General features: G+C 43.4%; 1 protein-coding gene across 1 annotated transcript in view; it reads right to left on the bottom strand.

Moving 5' to 3' along the window:
• The window catches only part of LOC135221254 (uncharacterized), a 395,658-nt gene that overhangs the window by 371,708 nt on the left and 11,563 nt on the right, over window positions 1-12,387 (bottom strand). The gene's annotated exons all lie outside the window — the stretch shown is intronic.

The raw sequence follows: 12,387 nt of genomic DNA, 5'->3' as shown, positions 1-12,387 counted from the left end.
ACAAAAGGGTATGTATATTGTAAGATTACATCAAGCCACAATATCCATCAGATATGTACGTAGTACTTGTCATAATTAGTTTTCTCTGAAATACTTATCTTTTTTAAATAGAACCCACCAACTGACATAACATGACTAATTTTGTGGTCAGCACTCAAAGCTAATTACTGGGTGTTCTCTGGCATTATACATAACAGCCTGTGTTACAGATGACAAACTAATACAGATATGATATGAACAGTAGTAAGTATTACGTAATGTACTATATTCTCTAACTTAAAATATTTAATGCATCAAACATTTGATTTTACAAGATTGAACAAGACATCCATGTCATACTATGGTAAAAGATTAATTGCATGAAATAGGACACCTGTGCATTAGGGATCTTTTCATCATTAATACAGAGTAGTATATAAGCAACAGGATCCAAGTATATTCTCAAAAATATAATTGTAGGCTATAATGGAGTCCAGTATCTCTAAAACTTTCCCAGTTTAGAACATACATTAAAAGGAAAATCATATTTTTAACTTGGGAATGCACTAAGTAAAAGTTTCCCAATATTCCGGAATATGTGGAAAAATACTGAACTTTTACTTCTTCACTAAGTTGTGGAAGATATATCTAGCTATCCTCTGAAAATAAAATAATCTCCATGAATAACTTTGTTTGATGAAATGCAGTGAAACATGGTTAAATTTTTACTTTAAGACATAATTGCATTCCGGAGTTGAAAATGTTATTGCCCTATGCTTAAATGTACTATGTTGTGTATGTTTCTGACATCCAATTCAACAGAAAATATGAAATGTCAGAGATACTGGACTGCCACCCTTTCATCTTACAATTATAAGGGACCAAAGTGGGAAAGCAGGGGATATACTTATTCTACTTGAACTAGAAAGCAAGCACCCTTACCTTAACTAGGGCCACTGTAAATTAAAACAAATACTGTATGTACCTGAGTGGTGACCTAACCTAGCTTAACTTAAGGCACTGTAAATTAAAAGATTGAGTTTCAACCTAACCTATGTTAACCAGTGGTACTTTATATTTAAACAAACAATATGGTTCCAAACTAACCCAACCATTTCTTAATTAACCTAACCAACAATGCCGAGACTTTATCTGGATGGGGGGGGGGGCAAAGTGAAGAATTTTATCCTTCAGTGCCGTGGCCTGTGGTTGGAAATGCCACGGAGGGTTACCAGGTGTCACCAAAAAGCCACATTAATAGTCGAAATTCCTCAAAATGGCAACCCTGCCAGTAATATGTTAAAAAATCGCAATGGTTTATGGGTAGAGCCGACGATCTGTTACGAACTGTTACCTATACTTATATAATTGTATATTTCTGAAAGTGGACAGTTAAAATATGTCAAGAAATACAAAATATTATATGTACTACTTATTTGGAATAGTAGTCACACCTGTGATACGAATATGATGAGTTCAAAATATCTAGATACATAGCGATAGATGTACGTTGAAATAAATGTAACCTTTAATGCTTGCATGCTAGGAATGGCAAAATTTCATCATTGCCAATTTAGTCGAGCTTTACACATACGCTGATGCATTTACAAACTGTTTCCATGAATTCTAGTTGTCATAGTAATGCAATAATGATAAAATTGCTCTATGTTTATATACTACAAATAGATACGCTAATTTCACATATTTCCACGGTCTTGTGTAAGTCTTATAACAAGTTTGGAGGGTAAACACATACTAATTGATGACACTGATAAAAAAATAGGAGAGTACGAACAACACTGTAGCTACTGTTCACAGCAAAACCATTGATATTTGAGGAATCTAGTTACTTTTTCAACATCGAATATTTTCAAATTAATTACCATGAATACATAATAAATTTATGCAATTCATAACCTTACACTGATGTTTAACTATTTATTTCAAAATTATCCAGTCCAGTCTTCTTCTTTCCTCCCGAACAATTGCGAGTTTCCTTGGACTTGAGGACAAACGTTGTCATTTTTAAGATTGTAAAGAAAGTGTCCCAGCATCTATGGGTATGAGTGGTGTGTGGATTTGGCACATGAAATGGAAAATTTATTGACACAAATGACTCTGCAAACATTGAGATGGCATCAATCTTCTACACATAAGGTGTTTTAAGTAAAAATTTCCAAAGTGTCATGCAGGTAAATTTGGGCTGCTCATGGCTAGACGTTCATTAACGTCTGTTTAATCTTAAATTATGGCATTATTTTATACTTTGGGAGAAAACTCTTATTTCAAGAGGAAAGTAGAGGTCTTGAGATGTTCCTTCCACGACTGATGACTCGTGACTGGTGTCCATCTCCGGTGTCAGGATGTGTTAGAGCACTTTTTCTGGAAAGTGGGTCAACGAGCGGTGAAGACTGGCCCAGGTAGTCCACTCGGTAGTTTCCCCTAAGCTATCTCTAATAGTAGGTAAGGTTCATCTCATATAAAAAAGTATGAAACTACAGCCTACTACCACAGTCCTCTAGCAAAGCTACTACTGGTTTATGTACAAAATGGGTGGAGTATTTAGTACCAGCCCATCAGGGATGAACATAAAACATAGCCAAAAGAAAATACTACAACGGGAAATATCAAGCATAAAGAAAGAAATACCCTAAATAAAAGACGCTAAATATCTACAGCGAATGACAGGAATCAGGCAGCGAGTCTGTGATTGGCAGTTAGGTACAATAAAATAGGGTAAACAATCACGGACGATCCATCATCATCACGCTGGCCAGGTCTTATTCATTTTTACCTTGTAATCGGTGGTTTTTATCCTTACTGCCATCACAACTGAAATTCCACAGTGCTTATTTGATTGTTATTATATACACATTTTGGTCTCAATTCACTCCACAGTGCATTTTAAACAAGTTGCTGTTCCTGGTTCCTAAGCGCGCGCGCCACAAACACAGTTACGAACAGCAGATGACGACACTGCAAAGTTTTATTCCCTAAATTGTTTACTTTACTCGTTATTTAGTTCAAATTTACTTTGTTATTTAAAAATGTTAATTTAATTCATGTATATTATCCCTTTTTTGCAACCAAATTACCCCGAAAAATTCTACAGATATTTCTAAAGTAGATACAATACCAATATTTCTAAAACCTTGTCGTTACCATCTGGCCTGCTGCAAAAGACCATAGAGGAACCAGACTACAGATATGTGGAATATATATTTTTGTTGTGCTTTTTTTTTTTGCTAGCACTTTTCATTGATTTAAGTCTATATTAGTATTTTTTTTGATTTTTTTGAAAATTTTTTTTAACTGTAAAGCCAGAAATAAATGTAACCTTAATGTTTGCATGCTAAGAATGGCAAAATCATCATTGCCACATTAGTGTAGTTTAACACATATGCCGATGCATTATTATAAACTGTTTCCATGAATTCTAGTTGTCATAGTAATGCAATAATGATAAAATTGCTTTAATATTTATGTATATATACTTTCAATACATAGGCTGATATCACCAATTTCCACGTTTTGTGTAAGTCTTATACCCAGTTTGGAGGGTGAAAACATACCAATTGGCAACACAGAGAGAGAGAGAGAGAGACGAGAGAGAGAGAGAGAGAGAGAGAGAGAGAGAGAAAGGAAGGCGAAGGAAGGAAGGACAGGGGTGGCAGTGTATGGGGGGGGGGGGGGGGTGGGGGGGGGGGTAGGTGGAGCTTCTTACTGTGTTGTTCGCATCCATTTCTGCATAAAAGGAAGTTTTGACGTAAGGAAAAAATCTATTTCTGGGCGATTGGCTCGTGTCGCCAGCGAAATATCCTTTAATCTATTATTTCTAGGGTAAATATGTACTAACACATCCAGAGAATAAATAAAATAAAGAAAAAGGTCAGTATGACTGACTCGCTCACCCTCTAGGAGGGTGTCGGTATGAACACTAGGCGAGTGAGACCACTACCACGAGCCAAATGCCATAGAAATCCTCCCACTACAAAAAACCCTCCAAGAGGGGATCCGTCCCACAGAGGGAGCAGGCTCGTACGTACTACTATAAACACCATCCCATGCTTGCGACATGCTGCGCCTCTAGTGGCCCATCCTGAAGTTAGCAGACAATCTTGAGCGAAGGGATGGGTAGGGGGGGTATTCGCTGGCGACACGAGCCAATCGCCCAGAAATAGATTTTTCCTTACGTCAAAATCCTTTTCTGGGCTCAGCAGCTCGTGTCGCTTGCGCGAAATCGTACCAGAGAAACAGCACAAGATTGTAAACAAAGTAAATAAAATATAATAAAACAAAAATAGGTCCTCAAAGGGCTAATAAAAGATACAAAATAAAAGATGAATATAATGCTAAAACGATAGCAAAGTACACAGTAAAAAATAAAATCAGAATTATGCTTAAATTACCCTTAATCTAATTATGATAATAATATAAGGTAATTTACATTATACAAAATAGGTACAATGATTACTATCACAATAAATCTGGTGTAACAACATGTATCAAAAATAGAAATAGCAATTAGTATAAATTTACATAAATATTTGATCAATGATAAAAATAAAATATCTTAGGAATGTATATGACTTAATATACAAACCCGTAACCATTGCAATATGATGTATCCCCCTAGCATAAAAATAAGGGGATAACATCTATGAGATCAGTATGGTAATCAGATGTGAGTGTCCCTAAACCAGACAAAAGGGGCACTATACAATCATAAAGCAGCTAAGACACAAGGTAAATGTTAATGAACAAGGCAGGAATAGACGAACTGTTGGGTGAGGCAGGTAGAAAGGAGGACTGAATCTTCTACTATCATCTAGCTAGAGTCGGGGAAACTATGTTAAACCCTCTGCTACTGCTGGGAATTTCAGAGCTTCCAAGGACTTAAGGTAGTGACGTTTGAACACTGTCGGCGATTTCCATCCGGTATACTTCTTTAAATCAGCAAAATCATATGTTGGAAGTAATTAATTGAGGTGGCTACTGCCCTGACATCATGTGCCTTTGGAAAGGAGTCAGGATTGGCTTGTTTGATAAAGTACAGGATTTGTTGCCTGATGCCTTTAGTGGGATAAAGTACCACCTTTTTTCCCTCCTAAAGAGGGGCCCGATGGAGGAAGAGGAGGTCCTGGATAGAAAGGCTCGTAAGGTTGAAACCGGACAAAGGGAAACTCTTGTGGAAGGGGTAGTACCTTCCAAGGTTCCCACCTCATCAAAGGATCTTCATCTTTGCTAAAAAGCTACGTTCCGGAGAAAGTAGCACTTCCCCCGTGGGAAGGATTGATATGATCGGATCTCTGATAAAGCCGACAGTTCTGAAATTCTTGGCTCCTGAAGCTAGCTTAATAAAAACAGAGTTTTTCTTAGGAGCATCATAAACGAGCATGTGTCATTATCGGTTTCGGAAGCCAGTTTTAGAACATCGTTTAAGAACCATGAAACTGACGTAGGCCTGACAGAGGGCCTAAGTCTAGCACATGCTTTAGGAATAGACGAGAAATAGGTTATCTGTCAAGTCTATGTTAAAATCCAAATTGAAATATCTTTTTCAATGCTGACTTGTTGTCGTAATCGTGCTAGCTGCTAAACCCTTTTCAAATAAAGATCTGAAAAAGGATATAGCAGAATTAACTGTCATGATTCTGATATCTGACTCTCTCAGGAAGATTGCTAACTTTTTGACGGCAGCATCATACTGCCTCAAAGTTGAATCCCTTTTATTCGGATTCCAGGAAAAGAATATTCTGAGGGTCAATATTCGCATCTCTTTTTGCCGCAAACTTCATGAAATCCATAAAGTTAGGGTTTTGAGAATCCCTGAGGAAGCGAACACAGTCTTGTTTGTACTGACTGGGAGAGCTTGGGACTGGGGATCCGAAGGGGACGAAGACCCAGTTCCAGGATCAGGGTACCAATTGCTCTTCGGCCAGTCTGGGGCTACATAGAGCCACTTGACCCCTGAATGTCCTGAGTTTGTCTAAAGACCTTCATAAGGAGATTCACTGGAGGGAAGACGTAAATCTTCTCCCAGTTGTTCCAGTCCAGAGCCAGGGCGTCCGTGGCGTAAGCCAGAGGGTCCAGGTTGGGGGTTGGGGGTACATAACACGGTAGTTTGTGGGTTCGCTTGTGATGCGAAGAGATCACCTGTAGCCCTGGGACTCTTTGAAGGATCCATTGGAACGAACTCTCGTCTAGAGACCATTCCGACTCTAGGGGTACTGATCGGGATAGGGCGTCTGCTATGACGTTTCTTACTCCAGCTATGTGGGTGGAGGAAAGATGCCAACTGAATTTGTCTGCCAGGGAGAAGATGGCTATCATGACGTGATTTAGATGACGTGACTTGGAGCCTCCTCTGTTTTATGCAATGTACTACCACTGCGCTGTCCAAGACTAGCTTTATGTGGGAGTACTTTGGGTGGGCGTAATATTTTCAGAGTCAAGAAGACTGCCATTGCCTCCAGTACGTTTATATGGAACTGACGGAACTGGGGTGACCAAATTCCTTGCACCTTTTGACCTGGGAGTACCTCCCCCAGCCGCTTAAGGAGCGTCTGTGTGGATGGTAATCCCTGGTTGGAGGGAACTGAAGAGGGACTGACACTGACAGATTCTTGACTTTTGCCCACGGGCCGAAGCCGGTCTTTAGAATCATAGGTACTGAGGATAGCTTGTCCCTGGACCTGACATTTGCTCGAGAGCGCCAGATCCTGGTTAGATCTTTCAGTTTGGCTTTCATTAAGATGTTCGTTACTGAAGCAACTGGAGAGAGCGAGGATTCTTCCTGAGCTCTCCTCGATGCTAGTTTGTGACTTAGAAATTGCTTGACTGACTTCGCTATTTCTTTCCTTTTGGTGGATGAATCGACAGAGTGTGTGAGGATAGATTCCATTGAATGCCTAGCCACTGAAAGTTTGACTCTGGGGTGAGTTCTGGACTTGGATCTGTTTATCTTGAATCCTAGATATTCTAGGAATTGGATCACTTTCAGTGTGGGCCTTGTTGCATTCTTCGACTGATGGGGCCCAGATCAACCAATCGTCGAGATACGCTACTACCATAATCCCTTGAGCTCTGAGCTGTTGCACTACTACTTCCACTAGCTTCGTGAACACCCTGGGTGCCACGTTGAGCCCGAACGGGACTACCTTGAAGGAGAACGTCTGGTCTCCTATCTTGAATCCCAGATACGGACGGAAGTGTCTTGCAATAGGGATATGATAGTAGGCGTCTGTAAGATCGATAGAGGTGGTGACGGCCCCACGGGGAAGTAAAGGTCCGCACCTGTGAGATCGTGAGCATCTTGAACTTGTCGCAGCGGATGGCTAAGTTTAAGCGGGACAAGTCTAAGATTACCCTTCTTTTGTTTGAGCCTTTCTTTGGGACGCTGAACAAGCGACCTTGAAATTTCAATCTCTTGACTTTGACTATAGCTCCTTTCTGAGGAGGTCCTCTGCGTACTCTGTCAATTCCTTGGAAGGAAGTTGACGGAAAGGTCTGGCTGGAGGTGGTTTCGTCAACCAGCTCCAACCCAGCCCTTTTGACACTATGCTCTGAGCCACTGGCTGAAGTTCCCCCGGTGGCGAAAGTGAAACAGCCTCCCTCCTACCTGAAGTTCCTCATTGGTTCTGGTAACCCCCTCGACCTCCTCTGAAGTGCTTTCCCCTATTGAAGGGGCCTCCCGATCCTCTCCCACGAAAGGACCGCTTACCTCTGCCAATCCCTTGTTCGAGCGTCATACTTCTGAGAAGCTTGACTCTCGAAGGCTGGATTGTAAGCTGGAGAGATGGCGTATGAGGTGGAGGGTTGAGGCTGAGGGGATATCACATAAATAGGCTGTGATTGACCTTTAGACGTGGAGGGCTGAGCTGTCTGCACTAACGGCACTGTAGGAACTTGTTGAGGGAAGCGCGGCTGCTTCTTTTGGTAGGGTTGGAAACGTCTAGGCTCCTTTGTCCCTACTTTTTGGTGTCAAGTCTTGCCTTCTCCTAGCCGTAAGACCCCAACGGTCCTTAAGGCTTTGGTTCAACCGGTCGTAGCCTACTGCTGTTACTTCCTTTACCATAGCTCTCTGGGAAGAGATCTGCGCCCCAGATGTTAGAAGAAAGTAACCTATTCGGTTCATGCCGAATGGTTGCCTCTAGCAATACATGCTTTCTGCAATTTGTTCTAGCAGTGGCAAACTCGAACATGTCTGACTGCACCGTTGAGTCAGGGCTTTGGTCATAAGCTTAAAAATTGGTTCTGAACCATAAGCCATGGTTGCTACCTCAGACATAGCCATCAGGTTGATTGACCTGGCTAGTCGTGTTTTCGAGTCAAACTCCGCTTGAATAAGACTATCAGGGAGCCTGGGCAGCTTTTCACCAAACTGCTCCATAGCACAGTCAGGTTTGAGTTTGCCAGCTGTGAAAGTGTTAGGCAAGTCCTCCCATAATTCTCCAATTGACGGAGCAACGGAGAAGTGGGGTCTGCTTCTTTCAGCTGAGGCATGGGTTCCCCTTTCTGAGCTGCTGAGATGGTCGACCTCGCTATCTTGGTAAGGAAAGGGAGCGGGGTGGGTACCTTCGTCCATCGTGAAAATGGTAAAGGGACTTTTGAATGGTGGATCTTGGTATTCGAACAGTCCATGTCGTCTAGAACATCTAAGCCATTCTCGTTGGGCCTGGTCCCGAGAATAGAGGACTGTCTCCTTTGGTACCCTGTCATCTCTAACCATAGCTGAAGGCGTGAGCCTAGACGTAGCCTATGAAGGGAGGCTGTAGGCCTTCCGGGTAGAACTCGAAGTCCTCTATTCTTCGAGTTCCAAACTCCGGTATGGAGATGAGACCATTCTTGGAAGGGAGCTATGACGCTACTCTCCAAGGATTGTTCAGTGGAGAAAGCGGGCAGCGAGTCATACGGGGGAAGCTGAGATCCACTAGTGTTAGAGGTTGAGGGAGAGGCAATAGAGGGGCTTCTCTTAGGCCGGCTATAATAGTATCCTGAGAAGTTATCCTATCCGACAGGGCTGAGAATTATCTATGTTCCTCATACTCGGTCTTTAAGGGAGCCTACCAAGTCGCCCACCTTTTTGTTGCAAACAGGCCAGCATTGGTTGTCCAGAGCCGGGGAGCGGCTGCGGAGGGGTGGAGGGGAGATCTCGAATAGGCAACCAAAGGTAGTGGAACACTGGTGATACTGACGGGGTGTGCGGGAATTTATTCTCCTTAGGCTTACTCTTTGCAGGACTTTGAGCCGGAGCTAGGACCCTTTAGACCTGTCTGGGCCGGGATTACGAGACCGGAGGACTACGCGAAGAACGAAGGACGCGGACGTCTTCCTTCCGAGGACGATGACGTTCTTAGTCTAAGGTCATATGCCTTAGACTTGGATCGTTAGGCCTAACCGAAGCCTCTGGAGGAGTATATAACCTCATCACCAGTAAAGCCTGGGAAGGATGGTGAAGGTTGCTAGGGTTAGCAAGAAACAGTCACTCCCAAGGGGGACCCTTGGGTACCTGCATTTACTTACCTCGACCAAACAGGTCGTTCTATACCTACCATAGGTTTCAACATTTTATATCCAGGGTTGCGACATCCGCTGGAGAATCCTGTTCGGTTTGTTCAGTCAAGGATGGCCGCCAGCTGTTGTTGGATTAAAGGACAATAAGAGGGGTCCGCCTCCTACCGGGTCGGACGTCGCCAAGTCGCCATTGCCTCCGGGGAAGATTAAACAAAGCTTAAACGCTTCTCCAGTATGTAGGGCTTGACCCATTGGCGGCGTTCTTGCCCAAAAACCTCCAGACCCAGGCCCGCAGGGGTAGCCAATGCCGTTATCTCTTACTGCCGGAGCCCTGTAAGAGAGGCTATAATTTTGTAGATTTAAGAACCAACGTTCTTAAAACTAAAACTTAGGATATAACTTAAACTAGATTCTGCCTTAAGTTAAAGTAATGATGAAAACTTAAGAAGTAAAACTGCCGCGGGAGCGGCCATGCGGAGATGGAATACTTACCGCCTTCCAAAAGCTGGCTCACCCAGGATCGTAACATATGGGTACACGTCCGCATGGTACCAAGACCTGGATGTCCCCGTGCGGGAGGTCAGTCGCCGATGGAGGCATGGGGAGACCGGCAAAACTTCGTTGTCCACAGGGGTCCGTGAAGTGTAGCGGAACATCCCGGATGCTCACAGTTGGGTGGGCCTGTAAGTGGGAAGACACATGAGTATCTTAAACAGGGGTAAACACTTACAGACTTAAGGACAAAAAAGAACTCCGTTACGGTGGCGGAGCTTGGAAAAAAAATTCTTGGGCATAAACCCCTCCCTGCATTGCCTGAACTAGGCTAATAATCCCGGAGGAGATCCGGTAAATACTAAGGGTGAGGGGGTGGGGGATGGTTTAAGAAACTTAAGATAAACTTAAACTTAAAGATAACTTAAACCTACATGCAAGTAACCGTAACCGGACTAGGTCCAGTGAAGCGGATGTGTAGTAACTCAGCAATTACGGTACGGGTTAGTCGAAGACCTCCTTCCCTGTATGCTCGGTTCCAACTATGGTGGACTATACCCTTCCGCTGGATACCAGGGACTCCGATAGGGAGGAGCATCTAGTAAGGAGGGAAGGGCGAGATGAGCATACAGGACTTCGGCGCTAACCCGGAGAGCAGCGACAAGGAAAGTAACGGAGGGAGGGAAGGCCCAGGAGCCCCCCAAAAAACCACGTACCACCCGGCCGAGCCGAGAGAAGCGGAAGAGGTCGGAACCAGTTCAGGGGATGTCGGACTCCCAAGGCCCCTCCGGGGGTTTGGAGGGGAAGGGGGAGGGAGGCAGGCTCGGGCATGCTGGGTAGAGCAAGGGACAGACCGACCCATCCCCGCCCGACTCTATGGGGATGAGCGGGAGGGAGGGGGAGGGGGAAGGGGGACTGGGGCAGGCGCCCTGGCTGACTCGTTGATTCACGTAGTGACCACGAATGGCCGGTAGGTAAACTAAGATACGGTAACCAAGCCTAGGCCAAACCAACTGATCAGAGAGAAGCTATACGGGAAGCAAACCAGAAACTGAAAACAAGCGGTAGCTAATAGGCCCATTGGGCGGAAAACCCAATGATCAGAGAGAAGCTATGGGGAAGGCGGACCGAAAACTTGATTCAACCGGTAGGACTAGGCTCTACGAGGCCAGGACCTAGGCCTTAAGCCAAGACTGCCAACTAACCTAAAACAAGAAAAAAACCAAACAAAAAATAAAAATAAATAATATAATAAAAAATAAAAATGAAAGAAAAGAAGGTAAAATAGCAGGAGAAAAAAGAAAAAATCCAGGGAGTGTGCGGACTAGCCCGAAGGGCAAAAGTCTACCAACTCAAAGCTACGTCAGGGGCCGATACAAAGAAACCCCTGGACTTAGGGTCTGGATAGAAAAAGCCTACATAAGGTGAAATACATATATGTATAACAACTGAGTAGACGTAATAAAGCGGGATAATCAAAATAGCGCGTAAAATAATAAAGGGATGTTCTAGGTATGGGAGACCAAGAACGAACCCAACAATGCGGCAGGATCCATGGCTGGCCATGCTTCCAAGCCCCACCGAGAAACGTATTCTACGCTTTATACCTAAAAAACGGCAAATTACCGGTTTTTCTACGGGAAAAAAAAAAAAAACTGGAAAAAACCGCTAAAACGGTAAAATTAACTGAGGTACGTTAACTTAGCTGCTGCGCGATAGCTTGCAACGCTCCATTATAGTAAAAAATCCACGAAAAGGGCACAAAAAAAAACACAGGGAGGAAAACAATTAGCCACGTTGTGGCTTCTGGCGCTAACTTTTAAAAGGATGCCACTTAGAGGCTCCAGCAGTCGCAAGCATGGGAGGATGGTGTAGTAGTTAGTACGAGCTGCTCCCTTCTGTGGGACGGATCCCCTCTTGGTGAGGGGTTTTTTTTTTTTGGGTATAGTGGGTGATTTCTATTTGGCATTTGGCTCGTGGTAGGGGTGGTCTCCACTTCGGGGCCTATGTGTTCAATAACCGGACACCCTCCTAGAGGGTGAGCGAGGTCAGTCAATAACTGACCTTTTTTCTTTATTTTATTATTCTCTGGTATGTGTTAGTACATTTTAACCCTAGAAATAATAGATTAAAGGATATTTCGGGGCGCAAGCGACACGAGCTGAGCCCACCAGAAATGGATGTTTTTATCTCTTGGTACAAGGGGGCGGACAAGTGTCGTTTATTTCTTTTACGGATTAATGATTCATGATACCCTTATAAAATACGGCATTGGGTGTGTAATGCACTATAGCAAAAATCCTCAGTTCTGATACAAAGTGTTCGTTACAGAAATATTGCCAAAAAACAAACGTGCTTTGACACTGTCCTTCTGAAACCCATAGTAGGTATGCTGCTTAG

This window comes from Macrobrachium nipponense, chromosome 2, assembly GCF_015104395.2.
Source record: "Macrobrachium nipponense isolate FS-2020 chromosome 2, ASM1510439v2, whole genome shotgun sequence".
In the NCBI taxonomy this organism is placed as follows: domain Eukaryota; kingdom Metazoa; phylum Arthropoda; class Malacostraca; order Decapoda; family Palaemonidae; genus Macrobrachium; species Macrobrachium nipponense.
Note: the sequence above shows the minus strand (reverse complement) of the source record. Positions and strands in the feature narration are given on the sequence as shown.